Source organism: Lathyrus oleraceus, chromosome 4 (genome assembly GCF_024323335.1).
Source record: "Lathyrus oleraceus cultivar Zhongwan6 chromosome 4, CAAS_Psat_ZW6_1.0, whole genome shotgun sequence".
Lineage (NCBI taxonomy): Eukaryota > Viridiplantae > Streptophyta > Magnoliopsida > Fabales > Fabaceae > Lathyrus > Lathyrus oleraceus.
This window is the reverse complement of record NC_066582.1, coordinates 128834856-128855417: the sequence shown is the minus strand read 5'-3', so window position 1 is coordinate 128855417 and position 20562 is coordinate 128834856.

Genomic DNA, 20562 nt, shown 5'->3' with positions numbered 1-20562 from the left:
AAGCCGGCAAAAATATTGTATTCAATTGGCCGGAAAAAGACTCCGAGGATTTCGATCCTTTTTGTCCAACAAATTTCTCAAGGATGAGGAAGGAAAATTTGTTGAAGCAGAACGGCCAATGAAGTATGCGGAGATTATTTCAGCCGAAGAATGGGATAACTTTGTCGCCAAACGAAGAAACGAAAAATTCCATGTAATGTCTATTAATTATGGTATTATACAATTGTTAAGTTACTTGGTTCTGATATGCCTTAAACTTTTTTATCCAGGAAGTAAGCGACAAAAATCGGAAAAGGGCATCAAAACCCGCGTATCCGTACAAAAAAGGGCGTACGGGATATGCACGGTTACAACAAAGAATTGTGAGTATATTCAAATGCTATGAGCTTATACATTGTCACAATATGTTATAATTGATGATCTTATAATCTGATTCAATGTGTAGCTAGCCGAGGAGAAAAGTGATGCAACATCTCTTCCGAAGCACGTATTGTGGAAGGCTGCTCGGGTTGGGAAGGATGGGGCTGTCGTTGAAGCGGTTCAAAATGTTTATGACGAATGTGTAAGTATATGTAACATTATTTCTTTAATTATATCGAAAATTTTGTTAGACATATAATTCATTTTTAATCTCCTCTAATAATATTTTAGGAGACTTTATCCCAAACCTTACCTTCAACCGAGGTCCAGGATTGCAGGAGCGTACTTAGTCGAGTACTAAATGTTCCTGAGTATTCCGGTCGTGTGAGGGGTAAGGGTTTTGGTGTGACTCCGTCGTCATTTTATAAAAAACCAAAAACAAAAAATCCTACCAACAAAGAGGTGATGGAGACCTTGGCGGAGTTAAGGGCACAAGTACTCGAACTGCAAAAGGAGAATGCAAGGTATAGAGAGGAAAGGTGCGGTTCCGAGGCAAAAGATACTAGTGACCGAGCTAGTATCAATTGTCAACCGAAATTTCCCGAGGTAATTATATATGTTATTATGAAATTAAAATAGCACTTTTTTACTTGACACATATACACGTTAACAATAACATTTATTATTGGTTTAGGGCATTACACCTTGTCAACTGTATCTATCGTCACCAACTTATCGCATAGTTGGCAAGGGAAAAGTGCACAACACTTCGGGTGAATTACTTCACCATAATCCCCTCCCGGTGGGATATATGAAAGTTTCGGTTGACCTTGTATTAGATACGGACGCGCTTCTACCATTACCTGACGTTGTTTCAGAGACAACGTTGATGCGAGATGCAGTCGGATCCTTTGTTGGATGGCCGTCAGATCTAATTTTCCCAGATGCCGAGGTATATATGTTCTAAATGATTATGAATATTTAGTATTCACATTTCAATTCAGCTACAATTATGATATTTAATCAATCCTTATTACATGGTAATGTTAGACTCCTACAAGACCCACACATAAAGCTGGTAAAGGGATTTCAAGACGCATCGAGTCGGTTGCATCTCAAAAAGAGGTACAAATATATATACCCATTGAATTATATACGCAACGATTCTGTTGCATCACAAAAAGTCATGATTTAATTTATATGAATTTTTAGGTTCCCGGTCGAAAGTTGAAAAAGCTGGTAAGGATATTCCAACGACGTCCGGGACAAAATCTCAAATTATGATGCGTCTTGAGAAAATGGTGGAAGAGTCAGATATTATGCACGGCGCCATCCGTAGTGTAGATATTGATGAAGGTGTTTTCGGAATTGCTCATTCCGAAATAATTGCAAAGGAGGACATGCAACAACTTTTTGAACACGAAGAATTGGGCATCGCTGTCATTCATACATACATATGGTACTCCGATCAATCTATTATTTACTTAGTTGAACAATTTATTTACACATTTCAATGAGTAGTCTAATGTTTATTATGTTTCTATTTAAGGTATATGTATGACACATTGATGCGGGGAACTGAATTGTGTAACCGATTCAATTTTATTGCTGCTTCCCGTATCAACACAACGTTTATAACGAAAAATCCAACATCCGTAAAGAATGAACTAGTCGATAAATTCATGGCGGCCGGCGATAATACTACACCCAGTTTGTATTTTTTACCGTTTAATTCTGGCAACGGGTTAGATTTTCTTTCTAATAATTTCATTCTAATCTATGTATATCTTTTACGTAGAAAATTTTCATGCATCTAAATTTTTGTTTTATTTTACAGTGGTCACTGGGTGTTGGTTGCTATGGATCTTTCGAGACTAATGGTGTATTATCTCGATTCGTTATCGGGTGATTGGAGTAAATATCCGAGTATGAAGAAGACGGTTGACGCGTAAGTGAAATTCCCCTAAATATTCGTGTGTATTTGTATATTTAATTATGTCTGTCAGATTGATCTCAATATACGTTTTTATTTTGTTAGGGCAATACTAAAATTTAGATCGAAAAAGAATTATCGTAATAGGAAGGACATTACCTGGGTCAGAGTTCAGGTATATATTAAGTTTATTATTTTTGCTTATAATAGTGTTTGTTTTTTGCTTATAATAGTGTTTGTAAGAAATTAACTATATATATATATAATATATATATATATTATATATATTATATATATATATATATTATATATATATATATATATATATATATATATTATATATTAATATATATATTATATATATATATATATATATTGTTTGTTTTTCTGTGTAGTGTCCTCAGCAAAACAATTCGGTCGATTGCGGATTTTTTGTATTGAGATTTATGAGAGATATCATTGCGTTGAATCGTATAGACATCCCAAAAATGGTATGGAATAATAACTTAGGGTTTATTTTAGTATTATCGGATATTTCATCTAATTTGTTACTAAATCATGAATATGTTTTATTCTCTTAATTGTAGTACTTTGACGAATACAAATCTTACTCAAGAGCTCATTTGGATGAAATGAAGGATGAATTGTGTCAATTCATTATTGATCAAAGAATCATATAGGTTGTAGTTGTTGTACATATATGTATGGAATGTTGTTGTACATGCATGAATATCAATATATTAATGTTGTATATGTGGAGGATTAATGTTGTATATAAATGGATTCATGTTGTATATATCAATGGATTAATGGTGTATAACATTGGATTAAAGGATGAAATCAATATGAATTTTACACTTTTGCAGCATGCGAACAGGTTCCCAATTAAATACCCACTGTTTTTCAAACAATTCTTTTTAAAATAACTAACACTTTAGAGGGCGCTTTCTGTAGGAAGCACCCTCTAAACACTTTACATTGACAACTTTAGAGGGCGCTTTGTCCAGAAAGCGCCCTCTAAGGTGGCCCTTTATGGACCACTCCAGAGGGCGCTTTTTTCTGAAAGCGCACTATAATGTGGCCCTTAAAGGGCCACTTTAGAGAGCGCTTTCTCTAGGAAAACAAAGCGTTGTCTTTACCTATGCCAGCGCCACTTTAGAGGGCGCTTAAAAGCGCTGTTATAGGCCAAAATAAGCGCCCTTTTTTCCCTTATTTGGCGTAGTGAGGAATAAGGGGGTTTACTATACTAGAACCAGGTTCCTCGTCAGAGGGTTGGGCAAATTCCTTAAGAGGTCTCCGGTCACGATTCTCGGCCATAGCTTTCTTAATTCGGATGAGTAAGAGGCGTGTACGAGTGTAACATTCGGGTTCCACTAAAGGATCTACTAAATTTTCGGTACTACGGGTTCTTTGCATTTACCGGCTAATAATGCCTTAGTCTAGACGGTGTAACAACAGGGTACGAAATTTGACGAAGTTGGTCCCCGGCAACGGCGCCAAAAACTTGATCGCTCTATTCGCAAGTGCACGAATCGCGTTAGAGTAATATAAAAGAATATCGATCCCACAGAGACCAAATCATCAATCTATCGATTACTATCGTTACGATGTTTATCTAAGGCGGTATAAAAGAGATATTGATGTCGCAAAATAACAGTAAATAAAGAAAATAATAAATACAGTGCAGATAAAGACAGGTTTGAATGTATTTCACGTCAGTTAAATGATGTTTCGATTGTCTAAATAGAACTACATATGGGGCAATATTTTATACTCTTGAAAAGAATCCATTTAACAGGAACTGTCGCTTTCACGTATTCAGAACCGAGTTTGCCCTTAAATTAAGGCTTTTTATTGTCACTTATAAAAGGTGTGCAGAACGCTAAAGTAGTAAACTTATTTTTAAGAAATAAGACTCGTAAACTTAGTTGAAAAGTGATTTTGATTTGGAAAGTTTACCCAAGGAGTTTCCTGATTTTAAATCTATCAACGCGTCCGAAAACAGTTTCAAAAATCATTTTTTCCTTAAAGTGATAAAAATTCCTAGTTAACTAAGCCAGGGTGCTTTCGCACTCCTTGAGTAGTTAAAACTAACCAAGTTTGTTTCAGAAAACTCAAATTAAAAATCAAAACAGCCTTTAAAGCATTTCTATAAATTCAATATGTGAAACATCTCTTTAACCGCGATCCTTACATTCTAACCTTTGAAAGATTTAGCCAGACATGGTAATACAAACAAACACAACGATATTGATCATGATAAAAAGTTGTTTTAGAATGTAAGGCGTAAAGAACAAGTAAAGCGTGTAAAATAATTAAAATGAGCAATAAAGATAATGGCGAGAAATTTAAATAAAGTAAAGACAATGACAGGAATTAAATAAAGTAAAGCATGGCAAGAAATTAAATAAAGTAAAGCATGACAAGAAATTAAATAAATTAAAGCATGACAAGTAAAATAAATAAAAACGATTAAATTAGAACCGGCTCCAAACGGAGGCTTTAAATCTGGTACAAGGAAAATAAACCTTTGACTTTGAAGATAAAGACGACATCAAAATCAAAGTGCTCCAACTCAATTACACTATGGTGCGATAACCCCTCGATGTGACTGATTACCGCTTTTACAGATGATAATATAGTCTTAGTGTTGTAAACTAAGTTGGATGATTTGGAAATGAACTAGAACGACCTATTTATAGAGGAACTCATCAGCATGCAAAGACCATGATGCCCTTCAACTTCTCCTTAGTGGGAACGTGAAATGCAAAGGTAGTGCCCACCACCCCTTCATGGCGCCCGCCATGTGTGTGAATGGGAAAGTTCATGGGATCATGGCGGTTACCTCCTGGTTGAGGGTTGATGTGTCATGGCTTCTCCTATAGCGGCCGCCATGCATAACGCCATGTGTACAATATTTGCCGAAACCCCTAATTTTTGGTCTTTTTGCTTCATTTCTTCTAAAAAGGTCCTGAAAGAGCTAAATATCGAAAAACAACATAAAAGAGAGCATAACACAAGAAAAATGGTAATAAAGACCTAATAAACATGTGAGATCCGAGTCAAAAACGCGATGTGATTCAGTGTGATCAGTACTCCCTCATACAAAGTATAAATCTCATTAAGAGTTTATATTATCTCATCCTTTTATCGCTTCAGGACTCATGCTTCTCTTATTTACTCTAGCATGATCACCTCATATTACTCACAACTTGTTATTACCCATTGAACCTATTTCTCGGGATCTCCAATAATTTAGGTCGGGTTACCATCATGAGAAACTCATTTCTCTATATGCATTAGTCACATATTCTTTGATGTATTATGGACTTTCGTCAAAGGATCTGCTAAATTTACATCAGTGCATACATGATCCACTCTTACAACTCCTTCAGAGATACAATATCAGACGGTGTTGTGATTCCTTCTTATTTGACGTCTTTTACCATTATAATAACGGTTCTCAATTTTTGCAATAGCTGCGGTACAATCGCAGTGGATCAACACAGCTGACATAGGTTTTTCCAACAAAGGGATCTCAGCTAGCAAGCATCTTAACCAACTTGCGTCTCCATTAGCAATTGTTAATGCTATCATCTCAGACTCCACCGTGGACTGAGCCAAGATAGTCTGTTTCTTTGATTTCCAAGATACAACTCCTCCAACTATATTGAATATATAACCACTAGTTACTTTAGAATCGTCTGATAAGATATTCCAATATGCGTCACTGTATTCTTCAAGTACAACAGGAAATCTATGATAATGCAAACCAAGATTTACAATATTTTTAAGATACCTCGTGACTCTCTAAATAGCTTTCCAATTCTCATTTCTCGGTCTAATAGTAAACCTGCATAACAATCCTACGACATATGCAATGTCGGGTCTAGTACAGTCAGAGGCATACCTAAAACTGCCAATGATGCGAAGTTTGCGCCTGTTTTTTGGAGATTGGATTTTGGGATGCTGTGAATTTCAAAGGAGTTTTGTCAAATGGCTTTTGAGAGCTTCGTCCTCAAACTGCTGGATTTGCAGCTTATTTCCACTTTTTTTCAAATTTATTTTGATGTTAGATAGAACTTTTTGGATAATGTATAAGTGTTTTTTGGACTGTTTGTAGCATAATGGACAATGTATTAGCTTTTGGATAATTATGTAACTTTGGGAATTATTTGTAACATTTTTAGACTTTAAAATTTAATTATGCAATTAATCTCTTTTTAACATTTTAAGCCTTATCTCCATATTTTATTTGTGTTAATCAGTTAAAATGTTTAAACTTTATCTCAATCTGAAAATGGATTGGGCCATAATGCAATTAAATTGGACTTTCAACTTGGTCACCTTTAGCACATTGCTATTAACCAGAATAAAACGTGACAAAAGGCCTAAAATAAAACATGTCATAAATATTGCAATTTCAACCTTGATCACAAAACCAACACATGCACATACATATGGTGACTTGATTTAAAACCAACACTCACATACTTAAAACCAACATATGAGTCTAAATATGGTGACTTAATTTAAAACCAACCCATACATGCTTCAAAAAAAATGCAATTTTAATTTAAAGACCTATGAAGGGCTTAGAAATTTGGTACATATATTTGAGATGCGAAAATGAGCCTAATAACAAGTGATCATAAAAAAATAATCATGGCTTTTAATACTTACTGATAATCAAATGGACTTTGGATTAGTAATGTAAAAAGATTTGAACCACACTTTGCAATATTAATTATGGACATGTTTATGTGAATGACCCTCTTTAAAACCAAGAGATCTCATGGATAAACCAAAATGGGCCTTGTTAACCAAAAAGTCCCAAAATGCACATGTTATCCCATGCTTCAGTAATAGCAATAAGAGACAAATGCAACAAATGTCTTCTTAAGGATCTCAACAGATGAAAATGTTACTGAAGATTTGATGTCACTATGGGCTGAGAAACCCTAAGATAGAACTTATGCCTTAAGATAGAGTTCATGCCTTATGACATCTGGTAGTGAATGTTGGTGAAAGATTTTTCTTTACCCGGACAAAATTGGGGTATGACACCTCGTGACTCTCTAAATAGCTTGCCAATTCTCATTTCTTGGTCTAATAGTAAACCTGCATAACAATCCTACGACATATGCAATGTCAGGTCTAGTACAATCAGAGGCATACCTAAAACTGCCAATGATGCTTGCATATTCTGTTTGTCTGTCACTTTCACTAGTGTTTTTAAACAGTTTCACACTTGGATTGTATGTCGTACATGCGATTTACAATCAAAGTAGTTATATTTCTTTAAGATCTTCTCCACATAGAGTGATTGATCTAAAGAAATTCTTTATTTGGATCTCGGGATCTTGATACCAAGATTCACGCTTGCTTCTCCGAGGTCTTTCAAATCAAATTTGTTGCACAATAATGATTTCACATCATTAACATCCAGAATGTTTGATCCAAATATGAGTAGATCGTCTTCATAGAGACATATGATAGTGCAAATGTGATTCTCAGATTTGTAATAAACGCATTTGTCACTTTCATTCACTTTGTACCCATTCGATATCATTAAGTTATCAAACTTCTCATGTCATTGCGTTAGATGTTGTTTTAGGCCATACAGAGACTTATCTAACTTACCGACCTTGTTTTCTTGCCCATGAACTACAAACCCTTCTAGTCGGTCCATATAGATTTCTTCTAAGTCACTGTTTAAAAAATGTTTTTCTAACATCCATTTGGTTTACTATTAAGTTATAAATAGCATCCATTGAAATAAGTATCCTAGTGGATGCAATTCAAGTGTTTGGAGAAAAAGTATCGAAGAAATCTATATTTTCTCTTTGCCTAAAACATTTGGCTACAAGACGAACCTTGTACTTATCAATTGTTCCATCAGGTTTTAGTTTCTTTTTCAAAACATATTTACAAGCAATTGGTTTACAAACATGAGGCAAGTCTACTAAGTGCAAGGTCATGTTAGATTTAGAAGAATCTATCTTATCATAAATAACGTCTTGCCACAAATCTTCATCCAGAGATGACAAGGCTTCATGAAGATTTATTGGATTTTCTTCTACATTATAAGCCGCATAATCGGGCCCATAGTCTTTAGTAACTCTTACTTTTTTACTTCATCAAAGTTCTATTTCTACTTCGTTGTTTCTTTCAGTGCTTCTTATCACATGAATGTGATTCGATTCAGTGCCCCCACTATTTCTCAATTTGAAAGGAAAATTGTCTTTATAGAATTCAACATCATTCGATTCTATGATCACTTTAGCATTTAGGTCATATTACCTATATCCTTTATTGTTTTCTACATACCCAATGAATAAATTTATAGGCTCTACTAACGAGTTTGACTCGCTTCAGATCCATAATTCTGACATAAGCCAGCCAGTCCCAAGTTCGTAAGTGAGACAAGGTTGGTTGTATTTTCTTTAATATCTCATAAGGAAAGATCTTACTTTTTGACTTGGGAACTCTATTCAGGATATATAAAACAGTAAACAAAATTTCCCTCACCAATGAGATGCAACACCGAAATTCAACGTAATAGCAACAAATAGTTCAGTAAGAGTTATATTCTTTCTATCTGCCTTACCATTCATTTCAGGAGAATATGGTGCAGTCATTTCATGTACAATTCAATGTTGTTTATAAAACTCATTAAATAAACTAAAATAATAGTCAATTCCCGTATCATTACGAATTCTCTTAATCTTGTTACTAAATAGAATTTCAATTTCATTCGCAAAAGTCTTAAACATAGCAGTTTCACAAAAATATTAATTATAGTGATTGTGTACAAATCTACCCCAAAAGACTGACTAAACCATGCCTTATTCAGAAGAAAACCAAAAAAAAAGATTCTTTATAATCTCTAATGTGTACATGACATCCTTTAAGATTACGTTGCTCATCTGTCAAGCTAACATGTGCGTTAGGGGAAGCACAAGGTTCAAACCTGATCTTATATTTTTTAGTCATATGAACTAGTTTTCCACAATTGAATTAATAGAAAACACCAGTGTTATTTCGTTATGGTGCTGATTGTTGCCTATCAATTAGAGTAATTGAGGCCCTTGAAGGGTTCTCATTCTTAATTCGATTCACAACACTGTGGTTCTGGTTCTTTAAATATTTTGCCAAATGACTTCAGAACTACACCGAATTTCTTTTTGTTGTTTGAAACAATCAAGACTTTTTCTCTTTTATCATATTTCTAAGATTCTTCTTCAGACAAATAATCAGACTCTCAATTAAAAATTCTTTTATTTTGCAGCAAAGCATAATTTTAAAAACTTTCAAACTATGGGGCAGTTTGTCAATAATAAAGGAAATTTAAAATGGTTCATCTAAACACATACCTTTTGTGATGATATCATAAGCAATCTTTTGAAGTTCGGGACATCGAGTCTCCATGGATCTTTCATCTATATCATCTGATACTTGAAATAGCGACTACTTGCATACTCCTTTGCTTCAGCTTCTTCGTGCCACACTTGTTTTTCATAGCATCCCAAACCTATTTTGCAGTATCACAACTACTATAATAATTACAGATCATCTGCGAGTCGATTCAAAAGGTGATTTCTTTTATGAGCTGTAAATGTTCGTTTTAAATCCACTTTTCTTTTCTATTTTTTACCGTTAATTTCTTCTGTAGTCATGGCAGTTCGAAACTTCTTAAAATTGTTGCTTCACGGTTTTAAAAATTAGCCACAAAACAAAATTACTGGGTCGAGTCGCGTACTAGGTCTCTCTCTTTAAGACATTTTACGACACTACCCAAAGTTATGCAAAGCAATCGAACTACTGCGCCGCCTCCATGATAAAACACCCCAGTTCTATATTGTACGATTACTACTTCCACGATAGTTAATCGGTCTAGAAATACACCCTCTGATGGTACAAAGACCATTCAAATATGGTATAAATATCACTCGCAGTATCTAATATAACAACCAATCATAATAATTTCTCAAACAAAGAGAAATTTAAATAATTTTCCAAAGAGTATTCAAAAATTAATACTTGTAATTTCTCAACTCAAACAAGGAGAAATTAACATAATTCTCTAAAGAGAATTCAAGAAAATACTCGGAAAATTCAATGAGTAGAAAGAAAGGGGGAGAAGTTGGCGCTTCAATAATTCAAAAGGCGCATAGTTATGAAAGTCAGGAAGAAAAAACTCAAAATAAGTTTTTGGTGTATTTTGAAATGAAACAAGGAATTTCCTTATATAATGAAGTGATAAATGAAATATATCTCACCTAAGCAATGTGGAACTATGGAAAATTTTTAACTAACACATAGTGTGGGACTTGACATAAGGAATTTTTTCAAATTCATCTCCATATATTTGAATATTTACATAATGTTCCAACAATGTTAGAATACTATTTCCACTTATAAGTTATAAAACATATTTAAATATTACTTCTTTAATATGAAACTTTTGAGGGATTTCGATTGTCTCCATTAAAAAGTGGAATTTGATGGATGGAGATTTCCACGGCTCCTTTGCAGTGAAATCTCTATTCGAAAAAATCATTTCCCACTTTTAACATAGGTTTGACTATCACAAGACGCCTATATAACATAGATTTTGTTTTTTAACAAGTTTTTTTACGGGAAAATTTAGTTAATCGGTCTAGAAATATACCCTCTGATGGTACAAAGACCATTCAAATATGGTATAAATATCACTCGTAGTATCTAATATAAGAACCAGTCATAATAATTTCTCAAACCAAGAGAAATTTAAATAACTTTCCAAAGAGTATTCAAAAATTAGTACTTGTAATTTCTCAACTCAAACGAGGAGAAATTAACATAATCTTCTAAAGAGAATTCAAGAAAATACTCGAAAAATTCAACGAGTAGAAAGAAAGGGGGAGAATTTTAAGCAATTTAATTCTCCCTTTACTTTTCTTTACAATTTTTATGCAATTTAATTCTCCCTTTACTTTTCTTTACAATTTTTATGCAATTTAATTCATATAATTTCTTTCAAGCTTTTTTTTACTCAAATCTTTTGTTACAACTACCCACCGAATTTGTCAAATCTACATGATGTGTTCCATGTTTCACAATTACGGAAGTATGTTCCTGATTCATCGCATGTGATTCCGATGGACGACGTTCGGGTGAGGGATCACCTTACAGTTGAGGTTTTGCCTGTAAGGATTGACGATCGAGAACTTAAACAGTTGAGAGGCAAAGAGATTGCTCTCATAAAGGTAGTGTGGGGAGGCGTTGCCGAAGGAAGTATGACTTGGGAGTTAGAAAGCAGGATGCAAGAGTTATACCCAGAGTTATTCACATCAGGTAATTTTCGAGGGCAAAAATGTTCTAAGTGAGGGAGAGTTGTAACGCCACGATTTTATTTAAATTATTTTTCATTATTTAATTATGTGTGTCGTACCCCAAATTTTGACCACTATTTCTTTCTTATTATTGACTTAGGGTCTAGGTCATTGACATGCTCAGGACAATTTATAAGGCATCTGGTCAACCCCAATGACCTAAAAAGTCAAAGGGGGATCATTTTGATTTTTTAGTCCATCTTAGGGATTTGTTTTAATTCAAGGATGTTGATTGAAATCTAATAATTTGGTGATTTATGTAGAGGGATATTGCCATTGGTAACTGGGACATTTTGTCTTATTAAAACACATTAGTAAAAAATAATTATTATGAGGATTATTTGTTTTAATAGCAAGGATAGAATATATCATAATAACGTTATTAGTTAATTGGGAGTAAATTAATATTAGTATTTTTTATTTTTTTTACATATTAATATTAAGTTACATTATTACTATTTAGTAATAAATTAATATTAGGACTAATTAGGGTTAAATTAATCTTTTTTATTAATCAAATTTTTATTAATTGATATATTATCAAATTAGGGTCATAACGGGGTTATTAGTATTATTATTAAGATTATTATTATATACTTGCTAATGGTGTTTTATTTTGAATAAATAGAATGATTTAGTTGGTTTCAAAAGGAGTAAATGGAGTTACAAAGGGGAGGTCATGAGTTTGAATTCCACCTTTCTCACTTTAAGTACATTTTCCCTTTTATTTGTTTTTTCTTTACTTCTAACTTTCCTATTTTATTTTTAATTATAAAAAATCACAAAAACAACATTTTTTATTATTTAATTATTAATTTTCATATTTTTATTTAAATTTTATTTTAAAACTTTATTTTATTAAAATCATGATTTTATGAATAAAATCTCAAAAAAAAAAAAATAGCGCCGCGAAAAATACAGAGTCGTCACCGGATTTTATTTATTCCAAAGGAAAGGGAAATAGCGATAAAACCCCCAAATGGGAGAAATGGTCTCGCAATCAAGAGCAGATTCAGAAGTCGGTTATGCAAGAGGAAGGTATTAGCACCCCTCACATCCATGGTACTCCATGGGAACCACTTGCTCGTATCAAATGTGTACGGATGTTTATTTATATTTAAGTTGTTTGCTATCATGAATGAGATGAAAGGATAAGATGGGAGAGAAAATAAGTTTTAAGTTAGTGTGCTTGCCAAGGATTTGAGCCATTGTGCCTACGTACTCTCATACGTGCAATGAGGAAGTCAGAGCTTTGTAGTTCGGCTCACAAGTTAAACATTTATTTGGTTGTTTTTACTGAACATGATTGACGTCTGCGTGCTATTATTCACTTGCTTGTATACTCTGTCATGGGACCGGAAAGTATTTGCTTGTTTGCGGTAAAGTGGATATGCTTGGTTCGCACTCTAGCAGTTAAACATTACTTGCTCGCACATGGAGGCTTAAGCTCTGTTCACGGTAGGACGAAAGTAACACGTTCTTATTGAAAGGTTTTGGTGAGTGCACTAAGGTAAAAGATGATTTAATTTGTTAGGGTTGATTTTATGTACGGAGACAAGCATCAGACCCTTGGCTAGATACAGTCAACAGTCTAAAAACTCGGGAGTTGAGAGGATAATGTTATCCTAACCACTCTTTTTCATCCAAAAAAGAGATTTGAATTGTGAAAAGAGTTTGGTAAGTCTAATCATTGGAACTTAGAGAGCGACAAGTATCTGACCATTGACTAAGTACAGTCAACAATCAGAGTACTTGGGAATCGAGAGAACCATGGAGTCCTAACTACTCTTTTTGTCCCTCATAGCACCTAGATCTAACTTGTTTGAATCATTAGATGTTTTAAGGGGGAAAGTCAAGTGTCGTGTCCTCAGGTTAGGTACGGCCGACAATCTAGTTGCTTGAATGTTGTGTACAAACACGTACACCCCACTTCACATTCCGATTTGTTATGAAAATGTTTTGAAAAAGGTATTTGACGAAGTGTTTGAATTTATTATGAAAAATAGTGAGTGAAGAACGGAGGTGAGAGATAGAATAAGGTTGAGAAGAGAATGGGGAAGAGAGATAGAATAAGATTGAGAAGAGATAGAATGGATGGAGAATACTTGACGTTGGATCAAGTATTCGCGTTGCAATGGTGTGAGTTTTATTTGGAAAACAACTTGACATTGAATCAAGTACCTTTTGTTTCTTTCTAAATGCTTTTTTATCGTTTTGTATTTTATCTTTTTTATTAACATGCATGGTGAACTAACTAGAAAGCAATAAATATAAGCTATTACATGATAATGAGGTGGGGGAACATTTGACCCACAATGGGGGGATGGATCCACACAATACAACATACATGGGGATGGAAAGAATACAAGTTACAAACTATTAACTATATACCATGCCTAAAGCATACAAGTGGCATGGTATTTAAAACAATACAAAGCCATTGAATGAGAATGAAATAATTAGGAGCATGGCTATCTAGGAGTGAACTTGAATCTCAAAGTCAACATGTGGAAACACAAGGCAACAAACGGGTTAGCATGAGATCAAGTCAAGTGAATGAGAATGATGCATCAATATGTAAATCTACTCAATGGTTAAAATCGATTCAAAAGGTAATGGATTAATCAATGAAAAGTAATCAAAGATCTATCATATAATCAAGGCAAATGAAATTAAACATACAAAGTATTCATCACCTAAATTGAAATGGGATTTTCAATTTACAATATGATCATAAACCAACGAATCGATTAAATGAACAATTAAAGTGACTATTAATTCTAAAAATTAAAATCTAACTAAACATGAATTAGGATCAAAATCAATTGAATGTGACATTAACAATCTAAATTCAAGAATTGAATCTAATGACTATGATCATGCAAATCATCATACAAAAGTCAAACTGAGTGAAAATTAACCGAATGGGAAAATCATGGTAAAATCAACGATTAACCATATTAATCCACACAAAATCAACAAAATGAAATAACCAAAATCCTAATGACTAAAATCTAATCATGGCGTGATTTACAAATCCATTAGCCCAATATTGTTGCTCCAACTAAACTCTAAACCTTCAACATCCATCCAAGGAAAAAAGGGAAGAAAGAATCTCGCACCAGAGGAGAACAAGAAGAGGAGATAGAAGGAGTTCTAGGCAGAAAAGGAAAAAAATGAGAAAAGAGTTGACACATTTCCTGAAAATTAGGGAAATCCTCCTCCCTGTAGGGCAAGAAGGAGTAGAAGAAAGATGCGAATTTTACTGTTTAATCGGGAGCAATCTCCTCCATGTAAGTCGGTTCCCCTTACTCCCTCAGTTATATAATTATTTTGATATTTTGTTTCTTTGGATTTATGGTTAATTTATGCGATAATTTTTGGAATAAAAAATTAGGGATAAGGGATATAACCATTGGGTTTATATAATTATCCTTTTAATTTATTTTCTTAAATAAACTAATAATTATATTTTTGTAAATAATTAAAAAGTATAATTTTAGGGACAATATGGGATAAAGTTATGGAATAAAACCCTAGGGTTTTAAGGGATAAAAATTTATGGGATAACTATAGGATAATTTAGGGATAACTTTGGAATAATTTTTGAGATGATAAATAGGGATAAATTTTTAGGATTTTAGGGATAAATAATTAGGGATAAGGGATATAATACTTGGGTTTATATAATTATCTTTTAATTTATTTTCTTAAATAAACTAATAATTATATCTTTACAAATAATTAAATGGGATAATTTTAGGAATAATATGAGATAAAGTTATGAGATAAAATCCTAGGATTTTAAGGGATAAAAATTTATGGGATAACTATGGGGTGATTTTGGGATAACTTTGAGATAATTTTTTGGACAATAAATAAAGATAAATTTTTAGGATTTTAGGGATAAATAATTAGGGATAAGGGATATAATACTTGGGTTTATATAATTATCTTTTAAATTTATTTTCTTAAATAAATTAATAATTATATTTTTGCAAATGATTAAATAGGATAAAATTCTATAACAATTTTTAGAGATAAAAACAAGGGATAAATCAAGGGACAAACATCAGGGATAAGAGATATGGTCTTTGAGATTATATAATTAAATTTTTAATATGTTTCTTAAAATGACTATATATATAATATTATGAGTTTACTTTATTAAATCAAAATAGTTAGATTTTTTTTAATCAATCAAAAGAGGTATATAAATATATAATATTTATTTTCATAAATAAATTAAGTATTATATTATATTTATTTATTTTTTAATCAATAATGGGGATAATCATGGGATAAATCTCTAAGAAAATTTTAGGATTAAGGGATAAGAGATATAATATTTGGGTTTATATAATTAACCTTTTGATATTTTCATTAAATAAATATATAATATCACTTTTCTTAAATAAACTAATAATTATAGTTTTGTAAATAATAAATTGGGATAAAATCAAAATAAATTCACCTCAAAGTATAAGTCTTATGTCCTAGTGCATTAAGACATTTTTCAAAATCAATTATTTCTCCGTCCCCAATGCGTGAGAACTTTCAAGGGATAAAACAATCAACCAATCAACATTTTTTAAGACGAACTACGGGACTCCGATTCTTCAATAAATTTGAGGGTACGTAGGCATAAAGTTATAAGACTCTAGCGAGTATAATAATCAAAAAACAATTTTTAGGGCTTCCCTTATTAAAATAATAAAATATTTTTGTAAATAAATAAATAATTAAATAATTAATAAATATTAAAGCAGACATTTATCATAAGCACGCTAATCCTAGAATTAAAGGAGGATCCCATTGAGTACAATGGATGTAAGGGGTACCTAACACCTTTCCCTTATTTAATAGTAGGTTTTATCATTATTTACCTGTTCCTTAGGAACGAATAAAAGATGATGGCGACTCTGTCATTTTTTCAGCCGCAACAATGTGATAGTTGTGGTTATATTGTATTGATTGGTGTTTTGATGAGTTATGTACCCTTGGTGTGGGATAATTGCCTTAGATTTATATGAATTAAGGTGTTGGAGAGTGTATCAGAAAAACTGTAGAAAAGGATGATGTGATGAGTAAAACTAACTAACTATTTTAGTTATTATTTAATTTAATTAATTAATTTAGTGGAATATTATTATTACTATTAATATTATTATTATTATTAATATTAATATTATTAAGAAATTAGTGATAATATAATAAGTTAATAGAATAATAGGATTTATAATAAAAATATAAAAGGGGTATTGAGATACAAACTCAGAGTACTTAACTTTTGGGAGAAAAGAGGAGAAGCAGAGAAAGGGAGATGAAGAGGTTAGGGCTCAAAGGGATATTCACCATTGTTGAAGGTTAAAAAATCTATTGTTAGGAACTCTAAGGCAAGAGTGGGGCTCTGATTATCTAAGGGTTAACATGATGATGATGGGTAGATTATGCCACGTAGATTTTGTGTTTTCTTCTCTATGTTAAATTATGGGTGAAGCTAGCGGAAATATACCCGAACATATCGCACGCTCGAACATACAACAGAGTCACCGTCGAACTTTATTTATCCCCAAAGGGAAGGGAAAACATCGATAAAACCCGGGGGAAAGAGATATACTGGGTAAGGAAGTCGGTTATGCAAGGGGAAGGTATTAGCACCCCAAACATCCATGGTACTCCATGGGAACCGTTTTGATTGTTCTCGCTCGAATAGGTGTTATCTACAGATTACTCGCAAAAGAATGGGGAAAAGGAAAAGAAATAGATAGAGTGCTCGATGAGGATTAGGGCCCTCATGCCTACGTATCCTCATAGTGCAATGAGGAATTCAGAGCTTCGTAGTTCAAGGAACTAGAGGCAGGAGGTGGAAAGGAGTGTGATCAAAGGTATGGTCTGAACCAAAGGATAATATGATTTGAACTCCAACAAGGGTGAAAATGTGAACCCAAGAGTAAACAGGTTGTTTGAACCGACAAGTGAGGGCGTGGAGCACTTATAGCACTGTCTGGAACAACCGAAAAGAGAATAATTAGGTGTTTGGGATTAGCGCCAAACAACTCTTGGTTCACAAGGAGGTACAAGATGGAGCACAAAGGTATAATGTATTTGGCTCAAAGAATAGGTATATCACATGGAGTGATAGAAGGTAGATTATGAATGTATCATGGAATGAATGGAGTGAAGTGACCGAAGTCACAGAATATAGTATCTGGTGATAAGTGACTGAAGAAAGTATTGTTTGAAATCTAAAGGTGAAAGTGTATTGGAATCCATAAGAGAAGTGGGATTTCTACCATAGAGGAAAACCACGTTAACCAATACGTCGACTAGCAGGCCGCCACTGTAGGGTTTTAGCTAAAAAGAAGGAATTAAATGTTTAGGATTAGCGCCAAACAACTCTAGGTATGAAATGCGGACAGGTGTCCTAAAAGGATGTATATGGAATACCAAGGAAAGTGTATTTCGAGGTCAAAGAGACAGTATGTCACTGGGTGAACGATTCATGATCGAAGGTAGGTAATGGATTGTGAAAGATATAGATGATGCCCTAAGGCGAAGGATGAATAATTAGAAGTATGCTCGCCAAGGATTCGCATCCCCGTTCCTACGTATTCTCATTCTGTAATGAGAAAGTCAGAGCATTCGTAGTTCGGAACTACGAGAATAAAGGGAGAGATTGGTAGTATGGAGTGCAAGGAGTATTGTATCACTTGTTGGGGAATCGACAGTTCGAGATCAAATCAGGATAGTGGCTTGGATCCAAGAGAAGGATAAACTCTCAATCGAAGAGCAAGGATGAAGTTAGCGTTTGGGATGAGAGCCAAACAAGGGTGAAGGTGTTTGGGATAAGCGCCAAACAAAGGAGAAGTTAGTGTTTGGGATAAGCGCCAAACAAAGGAGAAGTTAGTGTTTGGGTTGAGAGCCAAACAAGGATGAAAGTGTTTGGGATAAGCGCCAAACAAAGGATGAAGTTAGTGTTTGGGATAAGCGCAAAACAAAGGGTGAAGTTAGATGTTTGGGGTAAGCGCCAAACAAAGGTGAAGTTAGTGTTTGGGATAAGCGCCAAACAAGGGTGAAGGTGTTTGGGATAAGCGCCAAACAAAGGATGAAATTAGTGTTTGGGATAAGCGTCAAACAACTCTCGATTGAAGAGTTTATCCTTCTCTTGGATCCAAGCCACTATCCTGATTTGATCTCGAACTGTCGATTCCCCAGCAAGTGATACAATACTCCTTGCACTCTGTCATACCCCAAAAAATTACCCATCATTTTTTCCTAAAAAAAAAAAAAAAAAAAAAAAAGAAAGAAAAAAAAAAGCGAAAAAAAAAGAGAATTTTTTTTTTTTAAATTAATTAATTAATTAATTAATTAATTAATTAAATAAATAAAATATAACAAATTATTTTGGACTTGGGTCTCCCTCAGTCCAAGCCCATTACCCACGAAATTAGTCTATAAATACTGAAGTTTCAGTAGGGGGAGAGAGACTTGGAGTTACACTGGGAGATTCACTGGAGAAAGAAGGAAGAGAAGCAAAACACTCTGAGGTTTCCTTGGAACAGAACCTTGAGAAAAAAAGAAAGAAAGAGAACAGAGAAGGACGGATAGAAACTTTGGCATAGGAACCCTGCCTACCCGGAGAATTCAGAGTAAAGAAACCCTGAAGGCAGCCCATCTGCACCGAAGCCATCGCCATCCAATTCCCGCTGCCTAACTTATTCCGATACTACAAGTGGTCAATCCCTTCAACCTTGAATTGGCAAACAGGTTTGCGTATCTCTATTGTTTATACTTTCAATTGGCCATATCTACATATATAATGCATCATGATTAAATGTTGATATATAATTTGCTTTCGTATGGGAATTTAAATATGCCTGAATACCCTGAATGTTTGACCATGTTATTCCTGTGATAAAATGCCATAAAATTCAAAGTTCCTAACATGGGGCTGTTTTCAAATTCAAAATCCGTGGCCTTCGCTAGGCGAGGCAGAGGCGAACGAGACAGTAGCTGACTTTTCTATTCTGTTTTTTTTTTATGTTTTATCATAGCCATGCATTATTCATCCTATCCTATTTATTGTTGTGATATTTCTCCGGTGTAATCTTCGATTGCACCCTGATTTGGTGTTCTGACATGTTTCTTTTTTTTTGAGTTTCGTAAAGGTTCACATATCCCAGGAAAAGGTTATTGGCTAGGTATTCCACTTTATTTGTGGGATACCCTTGTGGAGTTTCACCCTAAATTAATTTTTAATGTATTAATTTCTAATGTATTAATTTTTTTTAATATATTATTTTTAATAATTTTAATGTGGAGTTTCATCCTAATTATATAATTAATTGTAAAACTTTGCCTTTGAATAAGTGATCTTGGACCTCTCTTTGTTGCCTTACGATTACGATATTACGGTCATGTCCCGCGAACGTGGGGATACCCTTAGCAAAGACCCTTCGGTTAAATCATCATAAAATAAATTATAGTCCCTCGGATGTTGCCTTCGAATATACAACTTTGTCCCTCGATGACCCTCCGATGTTGCCTACGGTTAAAAGATGATAGTCCCTTCGAATGCTAAGGTATCCTCGTAACTGTTGCCTTCAATGACCAATCGATGACCCTACGATGACCCTTTTACATCCAAAGGATAAAACTACTTATTTCTCAATAATAAGGACAGTTTTACCCTCATAAGGATAGGAAATACTCATAAAGACCTTGGGTCGGTATAACTCTTAATTGCTGGCTCACAATCTAAAACATTTTTTCACACCTCACACCTTTCAAAATACCTTCAGAAAATCACCACTTGGTATACATTCATACTAGAATCATTACCGAGTTATATTTTTCTAAACAATTTTCAAAACTAAACGAGATAATCAC